Source organism: Perca flavescens, chromosome 20 (assembly GCF_004354835.1).
Source record: "Perca flavescens isolate YP-PL-M2 chromosome 20, PFLA_1.0, whole genome shotgun sequence".
NCBI classification, from domain to species: Eukaryota; Metazoa; Chordata; class Actinopteri; order Perciformes; family Percidae; genus Perca; species Perca flavescens.
In genome coordinates, this window is record NC_041350.1 from 9,614,830 (window position 1) to 9,631,439 (window position 16,610).

The following is a 16,610-nucleotide window of genomic DNA, read 5'->3' on the forward strand; positions in this document are numbered from 1 at the left end:
TTAGGAAGTGCCAAACTATAATGATCCCTCATCTTCAATGACAAACTCATACACACACACTGCATTGTTTTCAAGTGTAGTGGTGAATACTGATAAAAAATGGTAATTTGCACATGCACAGTGACACACACATTTAGCCTGGTACACCACACACTCACTTAGACATGTGAGTCAGAATGCAAAATACTACAATTCACACTTTTATATGCTTTCACACTGTGGAATCTACAGCAAATTGACAGGAAAGCACACTCACCAAAGCACATAAACAAAAGACACACACACATACCCACACACACACACACATTTATTAGCATGCAGAACTCACACTTTTTTCTCTCTTTTCTGACATAGACGTCTGTACACAAAGAACAAAAAAAACGTGGTGCAGGAACAAGAGGTTGTTTACGGAAACATTGCGTGACTGTGTCGGTTGCGTCATGTCTGTGTTCGTGGGTGTGAGTGTGAACATGTGAAAATGGCGGAATCTGGAATTCAACCACACAAATGCTACATACATACACACACACACTATCCCAAGTGCTTTAAATGAAAACACTAGAGGGGAGAACAAAGAGCCTCCTTGAAGAATAGACATGAATTATTCACTCCATCAGATAAGAGAGAGACAGAGAGGGAATATGAGAGAGAGAGAGAGAGAGAGAGAGAGAGAAATAGGGACAAATGGAGAGAAAGTGATGGAGAAGGAGTGTGGGTGACACAAAGAAAAAGACACACAGATGGAATGACAGTAGGGTATGATATTGTATTAGCAGGAAAGATGACAGGGAAGGTCCTCAAGAGATTTTAGATAAAAGAACACAGCATACCATCATAAACCATGTCTAAAAGTCACTAGGGTGTAAAATCTATTAAATGAACCAGAATGAATAAATAAAAAAAACTATTCCTACACTTTGAAAATATATAGCATTACTCTTCTGTAGTAAGCCAGATGCTTTGGATATCAGGGTCTTTTGCTACCTAAAGTAAAATGTGTTTATCCTGGGAAAATCCACAACCAGGTAGCAGCTTTGCTGCAGTATCTGTGCTGCTTTCCACTCAGATAGGCTTTATCAGATCATAGTATGGTACCTCTTTTGTGTGCTACTAGTAATGCAGTGATGCTGTAGTACTTCAATAAAAGCAGACAATCCAGATGCTTTATCCAATATGAGGTAATCTGTATTAGTGATGCAGTGGTTCTGTAGTGGGATTGACTTGGCACTTTAGCACATCCAGTGCATTATTGCTACTTTGACTTAAAGATATAGTGAGGAACGTTGAGTAATGACAGCAAAACTATCGGCGCATCCAGCCTTCCGCGATCATGCACCACCCCCACCCCTCCTCTACGCAGTTTCTCTTCAGACTCTTCAGAAGAGGTAATTATTTTCACTCGATTTTCTGTGCGCGAAAGCAGCCGGACGACCCCATTTTCTGAACATAGCCATACTGAGAAATACAGAGAGTTTTGTGGAGCTGATAGTCTTAAAGGGCTCATATTATGATCATATTAAAAAGCATAATATGATCACTTTAATAAGCTTTGTATCAACTCATTTTGCAATGGCTTGAATATACAGTAACGGACATTAATTGATAGGAAAAAGTTAAGCACTAAAGCTTGAAGTAAAGGATCTCAATTAAGGATGGCACAATAGCAGAATTTTAAACTAAAAAAAGATACACAATACCTCTTTTGATACCGTGGCAAAAGAAAAAGGTCCTAGAAACACAAAAAACAATTTTTTTAAATTAACAACCTGCACAAAGTGCTGGTACAGAAAAAGTCACTGGACAATACCATCCATCCATCCATCCATCTTCGTCCGCTTATCCGTGTCGGGTCGCTGGGGAGCAGCTCCAGCAGGGGACCCCAAACTTCCCTTTCCCGAGCAACATTAACCAGCTCCGACTGGGGATCCCGAGGCGTTCCCAGGCCAGGTTGGAGATATAATCCCTCCACCTAGTCCTGGGTCTTCCCCGAGGCCTCCTCCCAGCTGGACGTGCCTGGAACACCTCCCTAGGGAGGCGCCCAGGGGCATCCTTACCAGATGCCCGAACCACCTCAACTGGCTCCTTTCGAAAAGGAGCAGCGGCTCCCGAGCTCCTCACGGATGACTGAGCTTCTCACCCTATCTCTAAGGGAGACGCCAGCCACCCTCCTGAGGAAACCCATTTTATTGACCCAGCCTTCATGACCATAGGTGAGGGTAGGAACGAAAACTGACCGGTAGATCGAGAGCTTTGCCTTCTGGCTCAGCTCTCTTTTCGTCACAACGGTGCGATAGATTGAATGCAATACCGCACCCGCTGCGCCCGATTCTCCGACCAATCTCCCGCCCATTGTCCCCTCACTGCGAACAAAACCCCAAGGTACTTGAACTCCTTCACTTGGGGTAAGGACTCATTCCCTACCTGGAGAAGGCATTCCATTTTCCTGCTGAGAACCATGGCCTCCGATTTAGAGGTGCTGATCCTCATCCCAACCGCTTCACACTCGGTTGCGAACCGATCCAGTGAGTGCTGAAGGTTATGCCATCAGGACCACATCATCTGCAAAGAGCAGCGATGAGATCCCCAGCCCACCAAACTGCAACCCCTCCCCACCCCGATACGCCTCGATATCCTGTCCATAAATATTACAAACAGGATTGGTGACAAAGCGCAGCCCTGGCGGAGGCCAACCCTCACCTGAAACGAGTCCGACTTACTACCGAGAACCCGGACACAGCTCTCACTTTGGTCATACAGAGATTGGATGGCCCTGAATTTTTCCCACAGTATCTCCCGGGGACCCGGTCATACGCCCTTCTCCAAATCCACAAAACACATGTAGACCGGTTGGGCATACTCCCAGGCTCCCTCCAGGATCCTTGCGAGTGAAGAGCTGGTCCGTTGTTCCACGACCAGGACGGAATCCGCATTGTTCCTCCTCAACCCGAGGTTCGACTATCGGCCGAACCCTCCTTTCCAGCACCTTGAAGACTTTACCAGGGAGGCTGAGAAGTGTGATACCCCTATAATTGGCACACACCCTCTGGTCCCCCTTTTTTAAAAGGAACCACCACCCCAGTCTGCCACTCCTTTGGCACTGTCCCAGACTTCCACGCAATGTTGAAGAGGCGTGTCAACCAGGACAGCCCCTCCACACCCAGAGCCTTGAGCATTTCTGGACGGATCTCATCAATCCCGGGGCTTTGCCACTGTGTAGTTGTTTGACTACATCAGTGACTTCCGCCTGGGAAATCGGCGACAATCCCCGTTATCCTCCAGCTCTGCCTCTAACATAGAGGGCGTATTAGTCGGATTCAGAGTTCCTCAAAGTGCTCCTTCCACCGCCCTATTACCTCCTCAGTGGAGGTCAACAGTGTCCCATCCTTACTGTACACAGCTTGGATGGTTCCCCGCCCCCTCCTGAGGTGGCGAACAGTTTTCCAGAAACACTTTGGTGCCGACCGAAAGTCCTTCTCCATGTCTTCTCCAAACTTCTCCCACACCCGCTGCTTTGCCTCTTTCACGGCAGAGGCTGCAGCCCTTGGGCCCTTCGGTTATGCAACCGCCTCCGAGTCCTCCGAGATAACATATCCCGGAAGGACTCCTTCTTCAGTCGGACGGCTTCCCTGACCACTGGTGTCCACCACGGTGTTACATTGAGGCACCTAAGATCCTAAGACCACAGCTCCTCGCCGCAGCTTCAGCAATGGAAACTTTGAACATTGTCCACTCGGGTTCAATGCCCCCAGCCTCCACAGGGATGCACGAAAAGCTCCGGAGGTGTGAGTTGAAAGTCTGTCGGACAGGGCCTCCTCCAGACGTTCCCAATTTACCCGCACTACTACACGTTTGGGCTTACCAGGTCTGTCCAGAGTCTTCCCCCACCCCCTGACCCAACTCACCACCAGATGGTGATCGGTTGACAGCTCTGCCCCTCTCTTCACCCGAAAAAACATACGGCCTCAGATCAGATGAAACGATTATGAAATCGATCATTGACCTTCGCCTAGGGTGCTCTGGTACCAGGTACACTTATGAGCATCCCTATGTTCAACATGGTGTTCGTTATAGACAATCCATGACTAGCACAGAAGTCCAACAACAAACAACCACTCTGGTTTAGATCAGGGAGGCCGTTCCTCCCAATCACGCCTCCAGGTGTCTCCATCATTGCCCACGAAAATCCCCAGCAGAACAATGGAGTCCCCCACTGGAGCCCCATGCAGGACTCCAGTCAAGGTCTCCAAGAAGGCCGAATCTCCGAACTCCTGTTTGGTGCATATGCACAAACAACAGTCAGAGTTTTCCCCACAACCCGCAGGCGTAGGGAGGCGACCCTCTGATCCACGGGGTAACCCAACACAGCGGCGCCAGCCGGGGCTTGTGAGTATCCCCACACCCGCCCGGGCGCCTCACACCCTGGGCAACTCCGGAGAAGAAAAGAGTCCAACCCCTATCCAGGAGTATGGTTCCAGAACCGAGACTGTGCGTGAGGTAAGCCCCACCAGATCTAACCGTAGCGCCCACCTCCCGCACCAGTTCCGGCTCCTTCCCCACAGAATGACGTTCCACGCCCCCAGAGCCAGCGTCTGCCGCCGGGTCTGGTCCGTCATTCACTGCCACCCATGTGGCAACCCGACCCCAACGGTTCCTCCCACAGGTGGTGGGCCCATGGGCTGGAGATGGGAGCCACGTTTGTTCGGGCTGTGCCCGGCCGGGCTCCGTGGCAAACCCGCCACCAGGCGCTCGGCCGACGAGCCCGCCGTCTGGGCCTGGCTCCAGACGGGGCCCCGGGCTTCCTCCGGCAGGGTCACTCCATCTCTACCTTGCTTCTTCATTGGGATTTTTGAACCATTCTTTGTCTGGCCCCTCACCTGAGACCACTTTGCCTTGGGAGACCCTACCAGGAGCACAAAGCTCCAGACAACACAGCCCTCAGGTTCACAGAGACACACAAACCTCTCCACCACGATAAGGTGATGGTTCACGGAGAAGACAATACCAAGAAATTTATAGTAAAGTTGTAGTAATTAACATTGTTATTACTATTCTTAAATGTTGTCCCTGCCTTCTAGGCCTACACATTCTTCATGTCGTTTTTTTATTTTGTATATATATACATATATATATATATATATATATATATACAGCTTTGCTACTTTCAATACTATTGAATGTATAATAAATAGGGTTGTCACAATTTTGACACTTATTGTGGCATTGCCGTCCCTCTTGAATAAAACATGTTTAAATTGAAAATGTAATCAAATTGTGACATTAATCTTGAAAGTCTAATCAAAGTGTGGATTTGGAGAATCCTGACACCCCTAATAATTAACAAAGATCGTACTGTTTTAGATACGTGGTATCAAAAACGTATCAAAGTACTGTAAGTATCAATACTTTTGACAACATTAATCTGAATACTTTTCCTACCACTGGAGCATTCAAAGTAGCCAATGGTTATTAATCACGTATAAATACATGTACCCTGTCTGTATTGAAGTATAGTATTAATAGGACATGTATTGGTAAAATATTATTTGGTGGTCATGAAGTGACCAATATGACTTTGGTAACTTAAAAATTATCCTATTCACATGTTGTGTTTTTCCTGAGTTTAAGGGAGCTTCACTGTGAGGACAGTACTTCTGGAGTGCTGTTGTCAATCACCAGGGCTAACTTTAAGCTAGCTGTTGATGGCCAGTAAATACCTCTAAACCATAGGCTGGCTGCTTTTTAAACTACAATGTTTTGTAATCTGTTTCTACAAGTTGTGTAAGGAACATATGACATGTGGGTGTGCAGTTTTATAAAGGCACTTTTGATGGAGCTGGGGCTGATAAACTAAAATAATGTAATCGATAATGTAACAAATATTAGGTAATTAGTAAAGTAAATTTGTCAAGAAGTAATATGATTTGCGTGACGTGTTTTTTTACACTGTAGTTGGCTAGTTTTGGGTATGTTGTCAGATACATGCAAAAATGAAAAAAAAGTTGCTGGAAGTACAGACACAATGTTTTTGCTGCTTTCTTTGGTGTTTCCTGGCCTTGCCTTTCTATAACTTACATAACTCAATGCATTTGAACTGATGGTGTAGCTATGCTGATCTATCAACTGTCAACGGACCAGTTTTTAAGAGAAACTGAAGGTGTATTATCTCTAAGTACTGTGCAAGTATCACCTTTATTTCAGTAAACATGGAGTGTTTTACCCAGGCTGTGAAAGGTTATAGAAAATAAATGGTAGTTGGGTACTCCTGTAATACTACTTGTAGCATTTCGAAGGAGGAAGACAAAATGAAAAAATGAATGAGATAAAATAGATTACAGGACTAACAATTGCAGGGAATACTTTGCAATCTCATCCATAATTCAATTCCAGAGATAAGGATGAGAGACAGTAATACATGCTGAAAAGGGAACGTAAACAAAATGCTGGAGTGATTGCAGAACCAGATTAAATTTGATAATTCATTCAATAGTCCAGGTTAGAGAGGGAAAGGTAGGGAGGTAAAGGGAGAATGAAAGGGCATAAGAGGCTTTAAAAGACCCTGTAAGAAGTTTATTATCAGGTTTCCTAATCTTCTGCCTCCATTTCATCCCTCAATCATCAGCTCCACAGCTGGCAGCCAAGGAATACAGTAATAAAGTGGCGTGATTTGCATTCATTTATGCCATTTCTGTCACTTGTTACATTAAACCTAATTCCTGCTGGGTTGACACAAAACGAAGTGTGGAATCAAGTAACAGAATTAGGTTTCTATTTATCGTGAGTAGGCTCTGCAGTCGATGATGATGGATTGGGAAATTTCACAGCAGGAGTGACCAGCTTGGTCCCTGTTCAGAACCATAAAGGACACAAATCCAAAGAGGTTTTCACATTAGCTTGTTTATTCTTTTGTCCAGTTGGAATCAGTCAGAGTGAAACATTTCACTTCTACCTGATACCTGTCATAAAAATATATATGAATATTTATGGATGTAATTTGTTTTAGAAATTCTATGTTTTTGTTATAACTAGAAAAAGCTTGAAAAGTCACTAGTGCTAGCTGCTGAAAATTTGCAGTTGAAATGTTTGAAATAGCTGGAAAACTGAAGCTGTTGAAGTTGTAGTTGAAGTGACTGTGGTGGAAATGAAATTACTGAAAGAAGTAGAAATTCCAGTTAAAATGGCAGTGCTGAAAGAAGCTGGCCAACTGCCTATATTGTTATTAACTAGCTTTTTCTGGTGTGTCATGTTCAACGCAACAAACTTTTGCTGCTACAGCTTTCCAATACAGTGCACAAAACTACAAACTCTTCTGTACATTCACTTCATATCTTTGCTACTAAATTTCATAGATATAAATTTGCTTGACACCACACACACACACACACACACACACACACACACACACACACACACACACACACACACACACACACACACACAATGTAACGTAACTGGCTCTGCTATTGTCTATTCACTATAGAGAATACACTATTATACACCATGACTAGGGTTAGTAAACAGTAAAAAATCAGCATTGATTTACTTATTTTAAATATCTGATACTTATTCTTATTATTCTCTGTCTTTTAAACTCGGTGCTGACTAATTTCGGAGGAAGTCCGAGCGCTGCTTGGGTGGAGACGGACGGAATTTGTGGCAGAGATGACAGAAGTTACAGACGGAGGCATTGTGCATCATAGCATTATGCTGAAAAGGGCAGAAAATTAGCATATCTACCCGTGTGTCATGTTTCCCTCTCTGCCTATGGGAGCTGGAGCGGAAAAATACCCGTGCCTACCACAATTTGTCCCGGGAGTGAATGTCAAATGTAACCTTTCCCACTGCAGACAAAAGCCAGATATTAGTGGGTGTAAGCGGCGTTTCTTTACCTGTGGGAAATGGGCATTACTTTGTTGTTCACCTCTATTATCTTGAATATTCTTATTGGATTATATGTTTATTAAAGAATGAAACACTGCACTAATTGCGTATGTGAAGAAGTTTAACTCTTAGATTCAATTTGAGTTTTATTGTCTAATAAGCTAAGGTGTTTATTGTCATGTCACGTTTTTTCAAGAACTTAACACTATAGCAGATATCAGCGACTTTAAACCAAACAATCGGAATCCACAACCTCTTGATTAAAGTTAATGGACCTCATGTTAGGTCTGATGTTCTTTTTCAAGTAGCTGATGAGAGATAGAATGGTGATGATACACCAAAATGTGCCCATTTGTTTCAGTTGGAGCCTAGGGTGACTAAGGAAAGGTCCTGACTGAATAATGTGACTGCATTTCTAATTTGTCTGCAAACCTGTGGGGAAGCCAGCTACTTGTTATCTGTTCGCAGCTGTTTCCACAGAATGACAAGAACCCAGTGCAACACAGACTAGACACCTGGTCACCTACACACACACACACACACACACACGCACACACACGCACACACACACACGCACACACGCCAATGGGCCCGGCTACCAGATGCTATCCAGACAAGGTAATTGAGAGGAAGAATCAATGGACAAAATGACAGAGAACAACAAGAGGAAAAAGAGAGAAAAGAAAATGTGAAAGAGAGAATAAGGTGCTTGTAAAGTCTATGTGTGTGCGTGTGCGTGTATGTGGGGGCGGGGGGGAGGTGCGAATGTGAAGAGATGAGGGAAAAAAAGAGAGTCAAAAGTGTGAAAGGATGACAGGAGGAGGAGCTTCACTGGAGAGGTCAAATGAGAAACTGTAACAGTGTGCATCATGGCACATCACCCAGGAAGAGGACAAATAGGGACATATAGAGGATAAAAAGAGGAGGGGAGAAAGAGAAGGTCTGCAGGAACGACACAAAAGAGTAAGAAGAGAAAGGACGGTGAGAGGCAGGACGTACCATAAATGGACACGGAGGGGTTAGAGCAGGGGGAAAGTGCAAAATGTCTATTGGCAGAATACTGCAAGATGAGATTAAGTTTCACTTAAAGGGATACTTTGACATTTTGGGAAATACACGTATTCACTTTCTCGCCAAGAGGTAGATAAGAAGCTAATAGTCACCTCTTGGCTCTAGTTATATTCACAGATTGATGTTGATTGTCTCATCTAACTCTTGCCAACTAGCCACATTTTACAACATGTTGAACAATTCCTTTAGCTTGTCCAGTGCATATATTAATTTACAGTTAAAGAAAGAATAAAGCCAGTAAAATACTTATGTGGGTTTCCTCCCTTGACAGTCCACACTCCACTCCCTTGTACATCCGCTTTTTTTTCTTTGGCACTTGTGGTTGACCCCATTCACAGAGTACCGTTTCTTTATTAACCTGGCATGGCAACTGAAGTTCTGTTCTGCTGGTTGATCTCAATTGTCAGAAGTTTTACTTGAAAAAAAAGTTGGCCCTGAGTTACATGCCGTTTAATTGCTTCATGCTTCATTCAAATATGTCCTCACCCTCCTTCTCTTTCCTTTATTCCCCGTTTCTCTAAGTGAAAATCTCTCTCATTCTCTCTCTCTCTCTCTCTCATCTCCTTTACTTTTTGCTCTGCAATACTCAACACTGCAAAGTCATATTTGTCTCACTTCCAAAGACATTAAGCACACACATACAAACACATACACACATTAGCCCGACCGTTTAAATGCTGTTTGTATTGCTCAATTCAGTTCACAGTGGGCAAGCTGGGAGCAGCTTTACAGCCAATTCTCTAAATACCCCTACTGTGTATGTGCATGTGTGTGTTTGTGAGTGTGTGTGGTGTCGAGCGAGTGAGAGAGTGACGTTGAATGCAGAGCAAGCGGTCGCAGCGGAGGAGAGTATAAGTTTATATCTCTGAAGTTTAGTAGCAAAGATATCAAGTGAATGTACAGCAGAGTTTGCAGTTTTGTGCACTGTATCGGAAAGCTGTGGCAGCAAAGGTTTGTGTGTGTGTGTGTGTGTGTGTGTGTGTGTGTGCGCGTGTGTTTGTGTGACTGTTTGCTAATGGGAATATGGCAGTGGGTTAACTTTGCCAGCAAGCCTCTTCATTTGGGTTCTAATTACGTCAATAGAGAGGCAGACAAAAAGACAGGGAGAGAGAGTAAAGGACAGATACTCAGTGTATTAGTGTTGCTGTGCTTTTGAGTAGATATCTGAGTGATGCCAATGAATGCCTGAGGCCTGACTGTGAAGTAACTCTGCTGTATTCATACTTCCAAAACACACATACATGAGTGTACACGTGTAAAAACACTCACACACAAGGCAATTTGTTACCTCCCTTGTTAGAATAAATTATTAAATGTGCCCCCGCCTGTTCATTTCATCATAATTTGGGGGGAAATCTGATAGAAAACAACCAATTGGCTCCCCATAATTGTCTCCCAGACACACGCACACACACACACACACACACACACACACACACACACACACACACACACACACACATAGACAAAAACCTACACACACATGCATGCATTTCATAGGTCTTCTGTAAATCTTGGCATTGAGCCCTGTGTCTGTGTTTCTTGACAAACCAGGGGCATAATGGATCTTACCATGACATCAGCACACACACACAGAGACACACGTACACAAACACAGGGGAAAACATGGAAGTGAGGAGGCATAATTGAGATGTATCAACATGAGACCGAGGGAATCGTTGCACGGTGGCACAAATCCAGACAAACAAACAAATAATATACACTCATTCGCCTAGTCCCGTTGATAACGAGATGGATGCTTAACTCTCAGAGGCTTTTAGTGATTATAACCATAGGAAAATGCCTAGTTGATTTTATTGATGTTCACTATTTTTCAGCTTAATTAAAAACATGCAATTCTTCTTACATTTAGAATATGTCTAGTGCTTTTCTGGTTATTTTTTTAAAAGTTATTTCTAATCAGCAGATGTTCTTTCAATCCCCGTATCCTAGTACAAAGAAAAGATTAAAGGGGCACGTGATGCCACTAATTTCACACATTACAGTAAGATCAGTTTATCGTCATGCCTGTGAAAACAGTTGTGTAAGACCACTGGAGGAGCTTTGTCAAGTCCGAGAAAACAACCCTGATGTTGTAATCATTATTATCTTTACTTCCTGCCTGCACTACAAATTGGATGTGTGGAGTTTGAAAGATGTGAGCATTAAAGGAGAATTCCGGTCAATTTCAACCCGTAGCTCTGTTGTTTGTAAATCAGGAGTACTTTCAAAACGAAAACAAACGGTGCCGCCTACGCCGAGTTATCCTCCTGCTAGATTTTGCACCCAACAGTCTTAAACAAGGCTTAAACAGGGCAAGTTTTAAACGTGTTTTTAGCCTCTAATCATGTTCGAAATGCCATTACTAGTGCTTAGCCATGTGCAGTTATTCCTTACGAGGGAACACAGCGAATTTGACGGGAGTAGATGTGACAGAAAGGCATAAAAGTTGTGTTAATCCTTACCTCTGTTAATGTACTGCTTTCCGGTCAAGTCCCCACCAATCGAGTGCCGATCTCATACAATCCAATATTCCAAAATGTGGAGCTCACAGAGCTGACAGACGGAGCTTGGAGTTAGATCAGGACTAATATGAGAAAATGCTTCGAGTTTGTGCCTTTCCAAATTGCGGCAACCAAATGAAGAAATATTTGAGCTTGAGCTTTCACCGTCTACAACCTCCGCAGCCAGGAGATTTTACCGTTATGGCTGGTTGCACTTCAGCTCCCTTGATAACTTTAGCTACATGAGCGAGATTACCGTGTTTGCAACAAACATTGACTTCACCGAAAAGAGCGTCCCGGTATCTGAAGGAAAATGCCATTCCTAAAGCGAAAAGACCAGCTGCAGACAGATTGGAGGTAACGTCTTTATGATTTATACTTTCCAAAGGCTATTGTAATTCTCACTTTTTGTTCTGTGAAGAATGTGAAGAAATGTTTCACGGTGTTGGTGAATTCTTGAAAAAAAAAAACACTAAATGTTGTAACTCCCGTTACTGAGACCTGTGTATGATATTACCGACATGTAATTAGTAATGATTTATATTACTGCGTTACAGCCAACATTTATATATTACTGTAATTGCCTTACACCCAACACTGATTATGATAGATGCATCCTCAATGTTACTGTTTTGGCCATTGAGTCTGACTACAATGCTTTTTCTCCTTGTTACTTATTTAGGGGACACCATCCAGTGACATAGAGACAGAATTAGCTGCAGTGCCACAGTCAACTCCCAAGAAGGCGTCCAGTTGGTCATCCAGCCAGTTTCAAAATAGTTATTTCAAGTCCACAGAAGAAAAAAGCCCTTACCCCGTCATGGACAGAGAAGAAGGCGACTCCTTTGTAACATAGCCCCAGTTCCTCTGCTGGATAAGAGGGAACTGGTTGCTCAAGCCAGGTCACATTATAAGAGCATGTTCTAGGCCTAGGAAAAGAGTACTGAACTATTTTTTCTTTGTACACTTCAGACTATGCTGCAGCATGATTATGTATAAAACCACACACTGTACATACTTTACATTAATTGTGTCTAGATTGTGATATTGTTATTTCCTTTTTGTTGAAGTAAAGACACAAAAGCACAAATGTAATGTGTATTGTTATATTATAAAACCACTATAACAGACAGGTGCAGTATAGATCTGTACAATGTACTTATTCTTACAATTTATTTATTCTTACAATTTACTTATTCAACTTTACTTGTACAATATACATATTCTTACGTTTTCCTAATAGAACTGTGCAATTGCTTTGTTTATTCTGGCCATACCAAGTATTACTAGAAATCATAGTTTTTGACTCAGAAAATGTCCTCTGCCTCTTTGAATCCTGTGTTACTTCCAGTTGGGGAGGGGTACTCTTGTCTTGTCGCTGCTATAACACAGGTAGGCAATGTTCTTCTGGTGCCACGGCCAAGGCGCTCTCCTCTCAGAACCCACTCCAGAATCACCTGGTAGGCCACGAGTCTGCATTGGCTGGGGGGGAGGGCGAGCTTTGGTTATTTCACTAAAGAAGTGAGGCATTTATTCATAATAAATAATAATACATTTCATTTATAGAGGGCTTTTCATCATACTCAAAGACACTTTACAGTAAAAACCAGCAGATATATCACATTAAAAACAGATAAGCAATAAAACCAACACATACAACAAGCATATTTAGAAGCAATTAAAAACAATAAAAACAGTAACTATCTGGTGAGAAATGTAAGATTATTGTATGTGGAAAGCTAATCTGAAGAGGTGTGTTTTGATTAGTGATTTGAATGTGTACTTACAACTAAAAACAAATGTACCTAAGCTAGACAGAGTCACGAAAGGTTAGGTTAGGTTAGGCTAGGTTGTACTCACTCATTAGACAGCTGGCCATCAGGTCTGTCCGGTTAGATCATCCTTATAGATCAGATGGGGAAACCTCTCTGTATGGGCGAAACAATGTCCGTTGACCCGTCCAGACCAGGCTGTATCCTTACAGCACAGGCTTTCTTCCTCGGTGGTCATTGCAATACAGTATCCACACGAGCACCACCATGTACCCGCATTAAGTGCAACCAGCCATAATGGTAAAATCTCCTGGCTGCGGAGGTTGTAGACGGTGAAAGCTCAAGCTCAAATATCTCTTTATTTGGTTGCCGCAATTTGGAAAGGCACAAACTCGAAGCATTTTCTCATATTAGTCCTGATCTAACTCCAAGCTCCGTCTGTCAGCTCTGTGAGCTCCTCCCTGCTTCTGTCGACAGGCAGGCTCCGCTGTTGCTAGGTTACCTATGCAAATGAGCTCCTGAACTCTTGAACTGCAGGTCAGCTCTGCTTCACTGCGGTGTCAAGTTACAGCCTGTTGATACATGCTCATTACTATGGACAGGACCTCGGCAAATCATTTTTTTGTGGAAAAAATACATTTTGGAATATTGGATTATATGAGATCGGCACTCGATTGGTGGGGACTTGACCGGAAAGCAGTACATAAACAGAGGTAAGGATTAACACAACTTTTATGCCTTTCTGTCACATCTACTGCCGTCAAATTCGCTGTGTTCCCTCGTAAGGAATAAGTGCACATGGCTAAGTACTAGTAATGGCATTTCGAACATGTTTAGAGGCTAAAAACACATTTAAAACTTGCCCTGTTTAAGCCTTGTTTAAGACTGTTGGGTGCAAAATCTAGCAGGAGGATAACTCGGTGTAGGCGGCACCGTTTGTTCTCGTTTTTCTCGCTACTGACAGTACTCCTGATTTACAAACAACAGAGCTACGGGTTGAAATCGACCGGAATTCTCCTTTAACCAGTCAGGGAGTTTGTAATGAAAGATACTTTTTAGTTGCATTTTAGGAATTGTACTGTAAGATCTATCATTTTGGAGCTTAACCCATATACACAGGCCTAAAAAGTCAGGCTACTTCAGGTTCTGTTGCTATGATAGTGAACTTTTACTTTTAAATCTGTTCATGCAATTATGGGCATGATATATGATATGGCTGGAGTACCCCTTTATGGTCATATTGTTGTCATTTCTGTGGTGTATAGATGGAGATGGATGCGAACTCGGCTGGAAAAAGTAGAAAACCAGACGCTACACTGCAGTGTATCAACTTTCTGAGCTATATTGATGTTAGGATTCAAATTATGTCTTCATCCAGTAAGTAATCTTTCCCAGGGACACAATTGTTGTCGCGCCCCGTTGCACTGAATTATTTTAAAACACGTCCATGCCTGATTATGCTTTTATTTTTCTCAATTCCAATTAATAAACTTTTCACGAATACTGTGTATGACAATTCTACTCTGACATATGCAACCGTACATTTTGTAGGAATGAATTACTTTTATTATTTTCTTGTAATTATACTTTTATCACATTTGATAATGTTTCGGTATGGAACGGTTAAAGCATAAAACAACTGTTTCTCTCAAAAAGATCTCACAGTGTCTGTCTGTAGCCATTCAATCAAGATTCCGAATTTTGTGCTCAATGTCAATTGCCCATATTTTTTTCAGGTTCTTGCTCTCTACTATCTGTGCATAGCAGCTATGGTATTGTAAATATTAGGAGCATTTGATTTTGATTGTTTGAGTTTGATTGTTTTTCTGGTAAAAAGAAAAACATGGTTATGGTATGGATATCAACTTCACTTTTTAAGGTTAGGAAAAGTTCACGGTTATGGTTAATAAAAAAATTGTTACTGGCAGGTTTGTGACGGGGGGTGATTTCTGCATGAAAGTCAGACATGCTTCACACTATGCATCAACCCTTCCTGCATTGGCACTGAAGGTTGGCACCGGACGTACATTGTGAGGTATGGATTTGTCCAGTGTGAACATAATTTCTGAGCCATTTAGCATATCATTACAGACTCATTATATTCTATTGGTGACCTAAATTGCAAATTAACAACCTGATCATCTCATTTTCTTCCATTATTCCGCCATCAATAGAGGCCAGATTTCACACCAAGGTGCCAGTCGCCTATGAACGCAAACTGGACCGAATATGGGCTGAATTATAACATGTTCTTCCTAGCCGTCGCTTCTCGCTGGACTGCAACATTAGTTGTCAATTTGTCATGTGTCCAAGGAAGGTGTTTGCGGAGTTCAGTGTTCTTGTCCAGCTAATTTGTGCCTTTCATTCATTCACAGTTACACATATTGACCCAGCAGATTTCGACTCTCAGCTACTGGGAGCTTCCCAGTACAACTAAATGTTTACACTATCCTGCCAATTGAGGAGCATTACAGCACTTTGTTCAAATATCTTGCTCTGGGGTTTCTTAACCGTAGATTTTTGATTCCAATTAACACTTTTGTACACTGTTGATGATTTTAAAGTGTATGTACTCCCTAAATAGACACATATGAGATCGTAGTTAAGAAACAACTAGGTATTAAAATGTAGAACTTGATTAGACTAAAATCCACCCTTTTTCATCCTCTAAAAGGTATACAGTTCTGGTCCCTAGGTTGCCACAGACCCTTATTTTGAGTCATAGTGATTTAGGCCATCACTACCCACAGATAAGGATGGGATAAATGGAGAGAAAAGAGAACAATAACATGGTGTGTAAGGTTGACAGGTGTTGTAGTTACAGGGTCATTACCACCATAATCACCCAGTAATGACACACTGGGAGAAGTGGGAACACAACACTCCACACTCTTTGTTTTCTCTGTCTCTCTACCTCTCTTCCCCTCTCCATTTGACCTTGCAGCAATCAATCAGTATGCAGCAGATCCATCACTGATTGGAAACTGTGTGTGCGCCACTGTTTTTGTGTGAAATAAGTTATTAGTTGAAAACACTGGCAGTCGTGAGTGAGAGCGTGTGAGCGAAAGTGTGTGTTCAGCAGCGGAACCCTCTAACGTTCTAACGCTGGGTTTTTACCGGCAGCTTTTTACAATTGCAACTCTGCAAAAGTTAACTCAGTTAGAGAACGGGCGGGGGATCTTTTATGCTAATGTAGAGGTCCAAGCCGGACTCATCTTCTAGGCCAGATGTATTATAAGACCAACCAGGCCAATCTTCGTCTACTGGCTGCTGCTCTGCACTTGTGACCAATATCGCGACAAGAAGTCTCGTCACATTTAAATATCGCGCGGGACAAGATATTGTCACACCTAGTATTGCATATCTCCCATGTGATTGACATAAA

The 16,610-nt window shown here is 42.7% G+C and overlaps 1 protein-coding gene across 2 annotated transcripts in view; it reads left to right on the top strand.

Annotated features, from left to right (window-relative positions):
* lrfn5a (leucine rich repeat and fibronectin type III domain containing 5a) overlaps positions 1 to 16,610 on the top strand; it is a 128,207-nt gene that overhangs the window by 18,581 nt on the left and 93,016 nt on the right. Inside the window, exon 1 of one of the 2 annotated variants that reach the window (XM_028565906.1) lies at positions 15,188 to 15,260. The exons of the other annotated variant lie outside the window; for it this stretch is intronic. The gene's annotated coding sequence lies outside the window, so the exon portion shown is untranslated. Of the gene's footprint in view, positions 1 to 15,187; positions 15,261 to 16,610 lie in introns of those variants that run through there. 2 annotated transcript variants of the gene reach the window in all.